The sequence below is a fragment of the Dermacentor albipictus genome, chromosome 2 (genome assembly GCF_038994185.2).
Source record: "Dermacentor albipictus isolate Rhodes 1998 colony chromosome 2, USDA_Dalb.pri_finalv2, whole genome shotgun sequence".
NCBI lineage: Eukaryota > Metazoa > Arthropoda > Arachnida > Ixodida > Ixodidae > Dermacentor > Dermacentor albipictus.
Genome location: NC_091822.1, coordinates 88370450 through 88385592, shown reverse-complemented (window position 1 = coordinate 88385592; position 15143 = coordinate 88370450).

Below are 15143 nucleotides of genomic sequence, written 5' to 3'. Positions count from 1 at the left end.
TATTAAGGGAAGGTGCGCAAGGGCAATAAAGTGCACTGGTTGTTTCACAGTCCTGAATGCTTCCATCAACGTTAAGTACGATGGAGCCAAGCGGCAGGTGGGTATCTTGAGCTGTGATTCGGTCACGAAGCGACGCCGCCGCGTCAGTTGATGTGGGGTGACGTGTATCAGTTGGCTTGTTATTGTTCAGCTGTACAAAACTCCAGGAAGAAAGAACGGGTGATGGCGGTGGTAGAAGGGAGTACGAGAAAGCGTAAGCACTGAGAGAGCACACGTTGCGTGTGAAAGAATGGCCTTAAGCCTGCGAGTATCACGTCGCTGCAGCACCAGCTCATCTAGTGTGTTCAGCTGTGCATTCTCTTGAAGAATGCACAGCTGAACTATTCGCTGTGCATTCTCTGTCGAAGGTCCCTTCGCTGTCATTCGTGCAGCCTTGCAAGCACGCAGAGTGGAACGTGCGCAAAAGCGAGCGCAAGAACGATTGCTGTCTTGAAATTTTCGGGATCTCTTTTTGAACAGCACGTGAAGAGAGTCACATGGCGAGCTGCTTAACCGAGGAGTGTGCGCGTCAAGCCAAAATGAAGAAAAATTCCAAAGAAGCTCTGGTAAACGTCCTTTAGTTGTTCCAGCTATGTCAGCATTTGCACAGTCGCACTGAACTCTACACATGGGCACATTGCCCGTATGTATATATATGTATATACATATATATATATGTATATATATATATATATATATATATATATATATATATATATATATATATATATATATATATATATATATATATACACATAATTTCTGCGCACTGCTATGCAACGCACGGCTTTGCTCATCGGGCTTTTCTAATATCCTCTGCCGTATATAAAGGACTGCTGCTGTCGATGTGCCGATCGCCCTTCGTTTCGACAATTTCCAAGGAAGGAGTGAGCACGTGGATTCACTTTTCCACCTGTGATCCGGTATATCCGAGACTGCTCCACAATCATTCGCATACGGTCGTTTCAAGTTATCTCGTACCGAGCCCACTAGAGGCGTCACTATCAGCACTAAGGAAACCGAAACCCTGACAAGTTAGAGTGCTTTGTTCTGAAGATGAACCTATCAGCTAACCACAGAGCTAACATTTGCAAGAGCTATATATATAAGGCAACGCCTTGCAGATATCAAACGAGCCTCTACTCGGTGAAGAGTCTTGCTCGTAGAACTACCGTGCTGCCTTATCGATAGCTCTTCGTTTTTGCCCCCCTTTCTTTGTCACCCTTTGCCGTCTTACTCTTCTTCTGACCCGTTATCGTGTTTGTACAGTGGCGGCACATATGGTGAGGCTCACAGCCGCGGATGACACAGACGCATCGTCGAGGTTTTTGGCAACAGTTGCAGTGTCGTGGGTAATGCCTGGAATATGCTATGTTTCGTTTACAAGATGTGTAAGCAAGCATGTCCTTCAAGTTGTAAGGAACACACCACGTAATCGTACAAATGTTGGCTTTACGAATAAGCATCTCAGGGGACCAAAAATGCGTTTTATGAAATAAATGTGTCTAATGATTTCGTGTAACCACGCACAGCCTTGGAGATGAAGCACATTGCTGTGGCTGTGCTTCACAGATGAAGCACAGCCGATCATCCAAACACCTCTGATTGGATGGTCGGCTTTTTAAACCATAGTTAGCGCTGAGAAGTTGGCAAATCGCGCTTGCCTGATTGATGAAAGACAGTACAGAAGCTGTGACCGTCATCTGTCTTTGGATAGCTAGCTGCTAGTCCTGCGCCATGCAAGTTCATGATCACTCGGCCCGTCATTGTGTCATGATCATGATCACTTGGCCGGTCCCTGCGATGATTATCATAATCGTCATTACGATCACTCCACCTTTCTCTGCATCATTGTTACCGTTAAATGGTTTTACAGAATACACCAAAGAAAGCTGGTTGCATGTATACCATCATTCGAGCCACGATTTTTTGTTCATAAAAATTATTCACCTTGCCGACTTCCTCATAACTCCTTTGCAATTGGGACACATGCCACCATTCAGAAATTAGTCGTTTGAGCGGCCGATTTTCAGAGCTTGTTTACATTTTCCGTTGTAATACGAATAACTTTGCAGTTCTACCTTCGCAGCCAGTTCAGCGCGGAACTCTTTAAAAAATATTGCAAAAACAGTCACCGTCCGAATTTTTCGACCCAAATCTTTTGAATCCGCTCGTTTATTCGAACCTACCTGCAGCAACGCCAGCCTCTCAGAGCAGTTGTCCATAATGACGACAAAAATTTCGGCCTCCGCTCTGGAAACATTTCGTGAAAAATACTTTGCGTCAATTTCATTGTCTGTCGTGCATATAATTCTTGCTTTCACGACCGAGCCGACTGCCTCTTCACAGCGTCCAACAGAACAAAGCCTGATGTATTTATGTACACAGAAAACATCGGGAGTATTCAAACGATGCTTTAGTGTTTTTTCTTACAGACCTTTAGGGATTTCCTTTTTCCCAGGGAGGGCTTCAGCTGCAGTGGTTTTCTATTTCTAGGGTGTCCATATGTCTGCATGTGAAGCAACTGCGCTTTCACGCTGTTGTCGCATAGCGAGCAAAGCACGGGCTTCGCGATCGATGGCCACGTGCCCGGTCGTGTGCTGAGCACAGCGCCATCTATCAAAGAGAGCTCGTGCGGTGAGCAAGGCGACGTCAAGTGCGTCGTGTCAAGCGGTCAATTGTCTTCTCGCCCAACGAGCCGCACTTCCCGGTGTCGCCTGTCGAGCGCGTCCTAGTTGTCCGCCGGCGCTAGAAACGTGGATAGTTTATTTGTCACTTGCGAATCGGTTATCGTCTCCTCTTAGAGTCTCGTCCTTAATATATTTTTTTTTATTTTAGTATAGGTCGCAGTGTGCGTGTGTCGGTGTAGTCTATGAGAGCGCAAACTTCTTTCCGCTTAGCTTATCGCTGGGAATTACCTCTTGTCCTAGAGAAAGATACTTCGAGTTGCTCCGCAGTTGATAAGCAAATGTAAAGCTTGCTTTGCAGCTGGAGAGATATGCGCATATTATGTAACCGATATCTATGTAGCACTGTCCGTTTCTTCAGCTGAGGGAGGAAACATGCTACACGATATCAGTAGGCTCCAGGTGTGGGCAGGCTACAGTGTGCGCGCGTGCGTGCATGTGTGTGCGTGCGTGCATGCGTGCGGGCTCACGAGGTCGTGCTTAGCCGACGGTTTCCGCTAGGTATATGAGGCAACACATCGCAACTGGTTCGCCATACCTTGTTCCGTTTACTTTGAGTCCGCTGCAGGCTTTTCTAGGATGGCGAGCGGAGGTGGGTCTTTTAAAGACGGTTCTAGCCTTATACTGTGCATGATGAAGATGGTCTTTTTGGCCGGACTGGCTGCCTTATTTTCTGATAATAGATTTGCTTCTTCGTTATGTAACCTGTTTTCGGTGCGATGAGCCTCCTACCCGAAGGCCAGTAAAGAACTGGACAGGCCTCGAACCGAACACAGTTGGAATATACCTCGTTTATGGAAAAATGTACCTCTTCACCTTAAAACTTATTAAAGGCAGTGTCAGTGTCAACGCTTACCTCTGCGATGCTTACACTTGATAAATAATTTCAGCGCGCTGAAGCAAACATTACATGTAGCACAAAGTGCGAAGAGTGATACGCAGCCGTGAGCATCTTTACCGTAAAGCATTATATGAATTCACCTTGGCCATAGTAGCCCTCAGGTTACCCGCCGCAGTGGCACCAGTGGCGGTGGTGCTGCGCTGTTAAGCACGCGGTGGCTGCATCAAATCCCGGTCGCGGTGGCTGCATTCCGATGGGGGCGAAATGCAAAAGCGCCAGTGCCCCGTGTGTTGGGGGCACGGTAAAGATTCCCTGCTGGTCAAAATTAATCACTACGGCATGCCTCATAGTCAAATCGTTGTTTTTGGCACGTAATTCCCCAGAATTTAATTCAGTAGCTCTAAGGTTATGAAGTTCCTATACTAAAAAAAAAAAAAACATACTGCGTGTTCGATTCCAGATTATTAAAATCGCATTCCGACGCCTTTCGAACGAAAGAAAGATCAGCTTTGGAGGAACACGTTTTAAGAAGCCTACGTGTGTTGAAAAACTCCGGCCTGCTCTCGTAATAAGCAATTTTAAACACGTCTAATAGCGTATTATTCTTCACGGCACGCGTGGTTACCGGAGACGCCAGGGTCAACGGAAACGACCTGGTGGCCGTGCCCTTTATAAGGGGCAAGTGGTGTTCTAACGCAACGCTCCGCAGCCGCGTTGGCGGCGCTATCCTGTGTCGCACTTTAGCCAGAGAGGACGCAGAGCTGTCATTTCATCAGCTGACGAAGTGGGAAAACCATATGTAATTCCAATATAGAAGGAAGAAAAACTAAAATTATACGAAAAGACGACTTGCCGCTCCCACCCGCTGTTTTTCCATTTCTTCTAACTTTCAACTTAATAAACAATCTCCCGTATACTTCCTCTGGCGTCATCGCTGTTTTCTTCGGGTATTTTACTAGTTCGAATACTTTAGCCGACCCGCACTGATGTCACCCACGGATCGAAACATTTCTCCAAGCGAGGTGCAGAAACAAAGCAACGCCAGCGCTGGCTCACAGCGTCCAACCAAACCGGCCCACGGTCTTGCCCGGTAAAGCAAGACGGCCCCGTACGTGATCTCTCGCATGGGACGTTGCGCTCTGCTCGGGGAGCGCGCACGCCTGCCGGTCCCTCTACGGGTCTCGCCGGTCGATACGTTGCTCGGTCCGCGCCCATCCTCGCCGTAAAGGGCAATTGCCAGGAGAAGCTACGTGCCTACTTTCACAATTGAAGGCGATGTGAGCACTTATCTCGCCTAATATAGAGCTACGCCAAGCGCCATTTTATAAAATCTTTTGCAGCGTTATTCGCGGACGTCAGTAGCCAGGATAATCTTGCATAAACCCTCCTCCGTGGGAATAAAAATCCAGAGGGTCGCTCTGCTTCAAAGAGGTGCCCCGTGAGGCTGCACACTGCGTATGTTTAACACATCCGCGTCTTCGTGCGGACGTGCAGGGGAATGCGTCCGGTTCCGCGAAGTAGCAGAACAGGAACATCAACGAATGGGTTATCGTGTGTCAAAGCAACGCCATAGGGTGTAAAATAAACAAACGCCGTAGAGAGCGTATGTAACTGGTTAACCTGAAATACACGTGGAGGTTCTCTTTATCATCGTTTCTGAAATTTGTTTTGCTGCCAGACACTTTAAGCACAACACTTCTCGTACGGCCTTCCTAGTAGAGATCACGTGTAGCGAAAAGTATAGTACGTGAAGCTGCATCAATTGTCGCATTGCTAACCTACATACAAAAGGATAAGTAGCCCGCTTAGACATACATTCATGTGAGCTGGTCAGGCATGTAATGTCGGGGGCGTCAATAGGAATGGCTAATCCTGGACTCTGTTCCAATGCTCGAGCAGTAGGCTAGAGAGAGTTAGTTTCACGTGCGTAGGAGGTTTGCATACATAATGATCTTGCGAGATAGAAGTGGACATGGCCACAATGTAGCGAACGTTCTCGCGTCTCACGTGCGCACGGTAAGTGTGTAGGCCTGCGTTGCGCACCCTGTACGTACGTAAATGTGTCTACGTGCGTCTCAGGTGAGAAAGAGACTGCGTCATCACCTTAGTCATAAAGAGGGAGTCCATTTCGTGCCACAAGAGTACTCATAGGAAGCGATGATTTCAAAAAATGCCGCGAGGCCATTTCGTTCGTTTAAAGAAAATAAGGCGCAATTACGGCTCAGTTTTCAAACACTCGGATGTGCTACACGTCTACCGACAGAGAGCGCAACTTGGCTTGCGCAACTCTTCGACATTGCCGGGCTTGCTGTTTGCGTACGACATCGTGCTTCTCGCCGAGAGTGTAGAGAACGCGCAGCGGTTGCTGACTTTGACTGCGGTCCACCTCTGTCGGCTGGGCCTTGAGTTCAATGCCAAGAAATCTGCGGTGCTGCAGTTTTCCTGCTCTCAAGATGACACACCCCTGATTCGTCCCCATGGCGCTAGCCTGTAATGGTAAGCGGAATACCGTTACCTTGGTGTAATGTTTAGTGCATCAGAAAATGTTGTTTAGGAACACGAGGACCACGTGAAACGGGCTGCTCAGAGAGCATTCAGTTTGCTGCGCAGACGATGCATGAGGGTTTGCCGTCGGCCTGTGATGTTTCCAGAACCCTCGAAGGCGGTACATGTGCCTGGTCTCACCTTTCCTTATCATGTTGTATGTCTGTCGGCCAAGAAACTAGGATACATGGAACGCAATCAGCGCGAAGTTTGGAAGACGGTTATGGGTTGCCATGGGCCCGTTACTGTCGAGGTGATTCAGGGCGACAGCGGCTGGTCTTCTTTCGAGGCTAGAGAAGCAACCAGCAAGATTTCAATAGACGGTCGTCTCAGACTGATGAACGACGAGAAGCGGGCCCAACGGTTGTTTAAATATCTACATTTTAAGGGTGCGAAAACGGTGGAATAGATGCCTCTACACTCTTCAGCAAATGTTTGGCTTCTTCGTTCATCCTGTACATAAAGACCGCGAGCGCAAGTGGGCGAAAGGAGTGAGGGCTCGTCTTAGGGGAAGAGGAGACCGCGTTATGGTAGTCCGCCATGCTCTTTAAACGTATGCTACAATTTTACAGGACCCACAGAACAACAATTGCACAAGAAACCCCACATGACAACAGCAATGGGAGTGGCCTTCTCTTTGAAGCTCGCGCAGGAGCATTTCGCACTCTTGTGTATTGACGGCGCTAGGACTCAGAACCGGAAGAGATAGAGAACGCGGATCACCTAGTCCCGGGCTTCGGAAGCCTCACGCCTAGCCACACAGAGGGCACCACCTTACCCCTGGCGCTGGGATATCCCGTTGCCCTGGGAGCAACTGCCCGGGAGGAAACTGATGGTAGGCTGTACGCGCTCGCAATAGCAGTATCCATCACGAAGAGAAGGCTGCATGAGTGGTTGAGGCTAACGAGGGGCGGGCGTCCATGAACTGCAGACCGTGCAGTCGAATGAGACAATTTACACGTTTGCCATTTTTTTTCCTGTTTTGTTTGTTTCTTTTCTTTTTTGACACTGCTATTTTGTTATTTTAATGATTGTTATCACGGCTAGGGCGCAACGCTAGCGTTCGCCTATCCTTAAAGGCAAAGCCACATCAACATCAGGCAACCACTACTTGTGAGACATCAATGCATCAACTTGTGCGTTCGTTCTGGTGTTCGAGAGGGTGTAATGCACGTACAATTCTCCTGTTTGTGCGTGCGAAGCTCTTGGCCGCGTGCAACCAACACGTGCCGCTTGCTTACCTGCCGTCAGCAGAGCATCGTTAGTAAGCGCCCATTTCTCTTTTGCAAATACCGCTATGTTTACCCAGCCTGATACATTCGCGCTTCGTGTGGCGACAGCGTTCACGGGGAAAACCGGGCGCTCACTAAGGCACAGAGCTGCTAATCTTGCTTTATGGTCTCGCTTGCCAATATTGCACGCCCTACACCCGTTATCATTCTAACACGACCTAGCACTCACTGTTGCTTTGTTTTTCCAAGGATTTCGCAACACGATTGCCGTTCTTTTGTTCTTGCCCCGCATATCGTTCAATAAAACAATCCTAATTTTTCCTTCTCAAGATTAGTTCGACATATTTTTGTCGTGAGGACATCTTCGTACATTGACCGTACTATTGGCGCCTCCAAATAAAAAAAGAGAGTATTCTATGCTTCAACCTTTCAAAAGCGAGCAGTTGGTTACGAGGGATAGGACCACATTTTAATCTTACTAAGAATTTCCACAATGCGGCGCTATTTAACGCGCTGTTAAGTGTTAAGTACACGATTTTTTACGCATTTCGACACAATCTAATGTATTCGATTCTCCTATGATGAAGAAGGAAACTGACTTTTTTTTCCTTTTGAGCAGCGCAGGCAAGCGACAATTCGGAGCTCACGAGAAGCCGAACAAAATGAGCCAGGAAAATTCCATCTTGTTGCGATATACTAGTGCAAAAAAAAAAATCAACACTAAGGAGAATATCTTTTCGTAAGTTCATAATAATAAAAATGGAGGATACTGCATTAAAAATGCGGTACCCTGAATTATAAGGCTATGAAGGAAACTAATGTAGACGTACAGACTTACTTCTACGCCACGTCTTTGGTAAATCTATAGAGTATCTTCTTCAGGCTTTTTTCACAAATGAACTTTTTATGGACATCGGGCGCGTTCTTCACGTCGTGTACCACGAGCTAGAGCATGCCCGCGTGTGCCCAGTTTCTTTTGGACCACAGACGCACGAATGAAGCGGTCAAGTAGTGGCCAGCGTTAGCAACGTCTTTGGCGTCATATTTATTTGTATACATGCACCTCTCCTTTCGATTCCGCGCTTGGCAAACATCAAACATCGCCTTAGTCCTCATGACAGCGCTACGTCGACGTCCCACACTGAGCACGCGCAAGAACTGCCGCCTATATTTCGACAAAACCTTGCGAGTGATCTGGCGCAGAAATGTAAACACTGCGCGCAAATACACGTTGCATTGTATGCCATTAAACGCAATTCGACAGATCGCGTTTAGTTCCGTAGCATTTCAGCATTTAAGTTTAGATTAAGAGAAGTGGGGTTCGGTGGTCATGGCAGGCGTGGAGTCGATAAGTAGTAATCAGGGCTCCAATATCGCTGCCAAGACAAGGATAACGTTGATTACGGAATACAGTGGCCTTATCACACTTGAATAAGTTGCAGGTGTATGATATTGGCCGCTGCAAAGCAGGGATAATTGCAGGCCGCTGGGAGGGCCATTCGTCCTGCACTGGAAATAAAATGGGCTGCTGCTGCCGCTATTGATGATGATGATGATGATGATGATAATGATTAGCTGTAATGGTACGCCCAGTCTAGCGACAAAAACGCGCGCGACACGCCGCACGCGGCAAGCGCCCGCGCGGCAGACACGTGCGGGCAAGTCCACAGTCGCGTATTGCGGCACGCGGCAGCGGCCCGTGGAGTCCCGCGTTGTCTCGTTCCATTCGATACTTCTCGCGACAACGCGCTCTCCGTTCTGCCCATTTCGTCTTCCATCGGAAGTGTGTGTGTTTTTTTGCGCCACTGCCGGCCACGCTCAGGCATGTCGGATACGGACGAGAAGCTACTGGTGACTGTGAACACTATAATTCTTGTTTGTTCTTTACTTGTGCGACGCCGACGTGCCAGACGGCGGACGAGAAAGTTTTGAGTGCGGTACAGGGACACTGAGGGCCAGGCGCACACTCTGCTTCCCCACCTTCACCAATTACTCACCTGTCATGCCAAACTGCTGTCCATAATGTGCCAGCGGTTGGCGCGCAGCTCCTTGTCCGACGCTCGATTTATCATAGAGGTACGCATATCCGCGAACGGTTTCCAAAAACGCCTCCATTGCGAGGCGAATGCTTCGTCGACGCCTCAGTGGCGGTGTGGTAAGGCTTAACAAAAACAGCCCCCTTGACTGGAAATGGCCTCTGAGATTTTACGGCGCGCGTGTCACTGTTCAGTCTCAGAGCCCATAGGTTATGATTCTTTGCTTATGCGACAGGTGGCGCCACAACAGCGCGGCTCGTAAAGCGGCTCGCTTCTGATTGGTGGACGTTTCGCGTCTGCCGCGAAAAATGGGTCTCGCACCCATTTGCGCGTTTGCCGCGCGTTGCTGCCGCTTTTCGTGAATCTTGCCGCGCGCGACAGCACCGCTCGCCGCGCGCGTTGTGTCGCGCGCGTTTTTTGTCGCTAGTGTGGACGTACCATAACCAGCACTGTGCGACGAGCGGAGAAAGCGCGCGCGTAGCTTTGCCTATCCGGCGTGTGCAAACCGCCTCTTGAGCGGACAAGATGGCGAGAAATGCTGTTGCTATTTTTAGACACTCAGCGGCGCTCTCTCCTTTTCCTCGGCTTCTGCCACTGACCGTGGTGCTTGGCCACACGAGTTCCCCTCAGTCGCATGCCACGACGGCCTCGGCCAGTCCACACGAGCAGATAAACTTCTCCCTCTCGTCGAAAGCGCACGAATTACTGCTTGTTCTCTCATACTTTTTGTTCTTTTCTCTTTGCTTCTTCTTCTTCTTTTTTTTTTTGTCCCTACTATTTATTCGGGCTTCGCACGTTTTCAAAGCTGGATGGCGCCCTGTGCATCTACTTGCGGTTCTTTTTATTCCGGCATCCGTAGCGGTCCCTGACTTCTCGGCGCTCTCAGTCGAGGCTGCAGCATGCCAGGGTGCACTGACCGAACACGTGTAGCTTTTAGTCGCGTACATGGAGGGAACGCGAAGCCGACTTGATAACGAATGTTCCGCCTTAACTAGCGCATGTTGTTTCGGCTGCCGAGTCTGCGCCTGAGCGGTAAATGCGAGAGAAAGCATTCGCATTTCCCCGTAGTTACCGACAGGTAGAAAATAATGTCGCGTTTTATATTAAATGTATTAGCGTATTAGATATAGTTAGACACACACATATAGACACACACACACACGAACACGCACACACATGCGTAAATATGAACCTAGGTTCACACGTGCGCATATATGCGGGCACATATAACGACGAGCAGCATCCTTTCCGCATGCTATCTTGGATAAGGAAGTGGCAACAAAATCTGTGAGTGCTGACAAACACTGAAACACTGAAACACTCGGCGCTCTCTGTAATCATCCGGCTTTCTGCCGGATGATTACAGAGAGCGCCGAGTGTTTCCAGGCAATGGCTTGCATAACGAACAGGAAACGATGACACATCCTGTTTCTTCAGCATCTCGCTTGCCGTGAGTGTGTGTCAAGGGGCGGCTTGCATGAACATTTAATAAAGAAAATAACAAAGCATTTAAGAACACGTTCTTGTGCGGACTAGGTGTTGTCTTTGGAACATTTAATGGTGCGTTTCTGGTTATTTTGGTTATTACTTGTTCGTGCAAGCCGCCCCAGGCAGGAGCGTAATTTGTTCGCAAATAATGGATTGTTGCCGAATATGCGTAAGGCTGATGACGCCCGTAATGATGAATACTGGAGTACTGCCCAATCATAGGTTAAAACTACAGTGAAAATGCAATCAATGTTTGCTCATGCTAAGTGAAGCGACAAGCTAGGCCAGCACTGAGCGGATGCGAAGTGCAGAGAGGAGACAAAAGCAGTAGATAAACGTAAGCCAAGACAGCGCTTAGATTTAGGCGCACGTTAAAGAACCCCAGGTGGTCGAAATTTCCGAAGTCCTCCACTACGGCGTGCCTCATAATCACAAAGTGGTTTTGGCAAGTAAAACCCCATAATTTAATTTTTTAGGACAGCGCTCGTCTTTGTTTACGTTTCTCAATTGTTTTTCTTTTTCCCGCGCTGTGACTTCTCATCATTAGTCACCAAGAAGCCCGGTCACGTGCTTCCGAAACTGAGCGCACATTTCACTTTGCCAAATTGTCAACCAGTGACTTTGAAAAAGTAATGCTGGCCGCTATGGCCAACAGCGTGGTTAAGAGAGCAGATTTTTAACGCTTTTAACATCTTAGAAAATTTCAATAACTTGCCTTTCGTGTCCGCTGTTGCACATGAATGAATACACTACAAACAAATATTCGACGGATGCTTAGTGTATGTGGGAATTACTGTTCAGCGAAGCTTTGTTTGTCGTTCGCGCCATTATTGCTGCTAATATTGTGCTACAATTACGCAAATACTGTATTCGTACATATTTAACTTGGTGAGGCACATGTATAATTGAAGCCAACGTTTCGATATCGGTTCAGCATCCGTTGCAGCATGACACAAAATCACGTCCAATTTATTAGATGCAACATACTTGTGTCTTGGTCTCTTCGACTGTGCATTACTGTGCCCACTCAAGAAGCAGTTTCCGGACATTATGCACAGCGAAAAAAAAGAAAACCCAAGGACAACTAAGCACATCTTATAATTTGTGAGTGGGAAAGCATTAATGTCCAATTGAACGCCGCTCAGCTAGGAACGTTTTTCGAGTTAAGAACTCCTTGCGGGCAGCGAGTACGTTGAGAGGAATGGCGTGCTTTAACGCGACAGCGTTACGGGTCCCGTGACGCTGAAAATCCGGCATCGGTGCTCCGCTTCGAACGATGCTCAAAAGTCATTCCGAACCATGTAAACCCAACCAGGCCGACCTTCCATGTCGCGCAAAGAAGTTACTGAACTCATTGAATTTCTCGTAGTAATATACCTCAGAAAAATTGTAAAGTGCGACTTACACACAACCTACAGGCATGACAGCGTGTGACTGTAATTTTAATATACGAGAAAACATAATTATGTTACGCCGGAACTGAAACAAACCCACTGTCCAACGTTTCTACCACTCACAGACCGGCTACGGCGTCCGTGATTTGCGCGCACCGGCATGCGCAAATCTTGGATGCTACGCAGTGAGGCGCCCGGTTTTCAACAACACCTCCAGATCGCCTTAGTCCCACTCCAACGCCTTAGTCGCCTTTACCCACAAGCCCATGACCTGGTACCCCATTTCTATTGACCACTAACCAATTTCCTACGCGAAAACTCACCGATTCCTAGGCGTTATTATAGACAGAGACCTTTCATGGAGCCCCCACATCTCATACTTGAAGAAGAGGCTTACTTCTATCAACATATACTAAGCTTTCTTGCCGGTAAAACGTGGGGCACATCCATGGCATCTATGCTTCAACTATACAGGACGCTCTTCCTAGGATACTTGCGATACAGCACACCAGTGCTGTCCAACGCTAACAAAACTAACATCCATGTCCTACAGACCATTCAAGGCCAAGCCCTTCGAACATGTCTGGGGCTACCTCGAAATGATTCAACCGTGGCAACAATTGCCACCGAGAGACAACCCTATAAGGACCTATATAGATATCGACACACTCCGGGCGCATGTTCGCCATATATCCAGTGTCCCTGACCACCATCTCGCTCACTTGCCTGAGAAAAGACCCAAGGCAACGTTCTCCAGATCGATTGCGGCTAACCGGCACTCTTTGTCTTTGAGGCACTCACCCGCAACAAGAACGCCATCCCCTATGTGGTGCTTGAAGAAGCCTCCTGTGTACCTTGCTGTTCCAGGAATAGTGAAGAAAGCTAGCCTGACCGCCGCGGCTCTCAAGCAGACCACATTGGAACTTCTGCATTGTTCATACGCTAACCGAATTCATGTTTACACGGATGGTTCCGTCTCGGAATATTCTACGGCCGCCGTTGTTCTACCATCTCAATCGGTCGTCATCAAGTTCAAGACTTCACACGTAACGACATCTACAGGTTCTGAACTGGCCGCTCTTCGCGCTGCTGTCGAATACATTGAAAACGAACCGCCCAACAAATGGGCAATATTTTGTGACTCGAAAGCAGCCCTCCAGAGCTTGCGAAGTTTACGACGTGGCAATTATCAACAGCTGGTGTCACAAATCAAGGAAACCTGCCATTGCGCATCTGAAAGAGGACATGATATCATATTTCAGTGGCTGCCGGGACACTGTGGCATCGTTGGTAACCACCTCGCCGATGACGCTGCCCGGCGTGCCCAGGCTGGCTCACCGACACTCCTTATACCTTTATCCAGAGTCGACGCTGCAAGAGAGCTTCGCAGTCTTGGTCGTGCAATCACGTTAGGTTGGTGGCATACATCACAGAACTCTAAGTGTCGTTTAGACAGCCTCGACCCATCACTGAAACTTACATTACCAGCGAACCTTCCACGACGTGACGCAACACTGCTGTGTCGGCTGTGGGTAGGAGTAGCATTCACCAACTCCTACAGCTACCGTATTGGAATGGCGGATTCACCAATGTGCGCTAAGTGCAAGTGTGAAGAGACCATCAGCCACCATCTGTGCCACTGTTCTCGCTTCGATAATCAACGTGAGACTCTGCAGTGTGCCTTAAATAGACTGAATGACAGGCCATTTACGGAAGCGAAGATCTTGGGAGCCTGGCCTCACAGTTCATTGGCCCAGAAAGCAGTTCGAGCGGTTTTTCGCTACCTGAAGGCAACAGACTTGAGTGCCCGACTATAGACATCCTACACTTAAGTTCTCTCTCTTCCTCTTTCACTCCCCATTCCCCTCCCCACGTGTAGGGTAGCGAACTGGACTCAGTCTGGTTAACCTCCCTGCCTTTCCGTCTTCCCTTCTCTCTCTCTCTCTCTCTCCAGATCGCGCTCGCCTCTGCCGCATCGCGGCCCACGCAAGAGGCCGCGTTTCTCTCAAAAAGCTCGCGTTCGCGCATAGCGTTCCGCGCCAGCATTTCCCGGTAAACCTTACGGTTACATAAGCTGCAGTTGCCGGGAAGCGTGAAGAGCAGTCAGGGATCTTTGAATGGTATCGGCGTTCCGCTCTTAAAGACGAAGCTTAAGTGTCCTCAAAATTTTTGAATTGTCCTTACGAAGGTGCAGTTAGAACGCAGGCGAGAGCTTGCGCGGACGAGGAACGTAATTATAACACAGGCTTCTGAGAGCGAGGGCAAGGTTAATGTGGCGTTGCGGCGATGCCCTCTCCCCTCACGCAGTACCTGGCGCGATATTGTTGCAGCAGGTGCACCCTTTCGCCCAATCGGCTCCGTCGAGGCGCGGTAGTGACCTGGCGTCGCAGACAACGGGAATTTACGTGCCCTTTCGCTGCTACAGACGACAGACGCCTGCTTTCTCTCTAAATGGGCCATTTAGACGATTGGATGCTGTCGCATCAAAAACGTCAGCGTTCGTAATCGCCGATGTGCGTTCATATAGCACCGTTTCATGTGCCTGGACGGGCGCCGTGTAGCAAACAGAAGCAGTGCACCAAGCAAGCTAGTGCCTCGCATCTTATCGAGTCTGTTCTTGGTGTTGTTCCTGAATTGGCATAGCGGCGACAAAGTAGCGTGGGCGTCGAGAAAAGGTCAATCGCACCACCAGTTCTTCACATGGGCAGTGATTGCTGGCTTCAGTGACAGCCTTACGACAAGCACACCGAATACATCTTCCGTAAATGTCGATATAAACACCGGATTTCAGGTTCTGGCAGGTCAAGAAAATCTCGAGTGAACAGCAAAAGCATCTGATTCGCTTTAATGAAGGCGCCATGGAAGCTTAGGTCAGCGATATG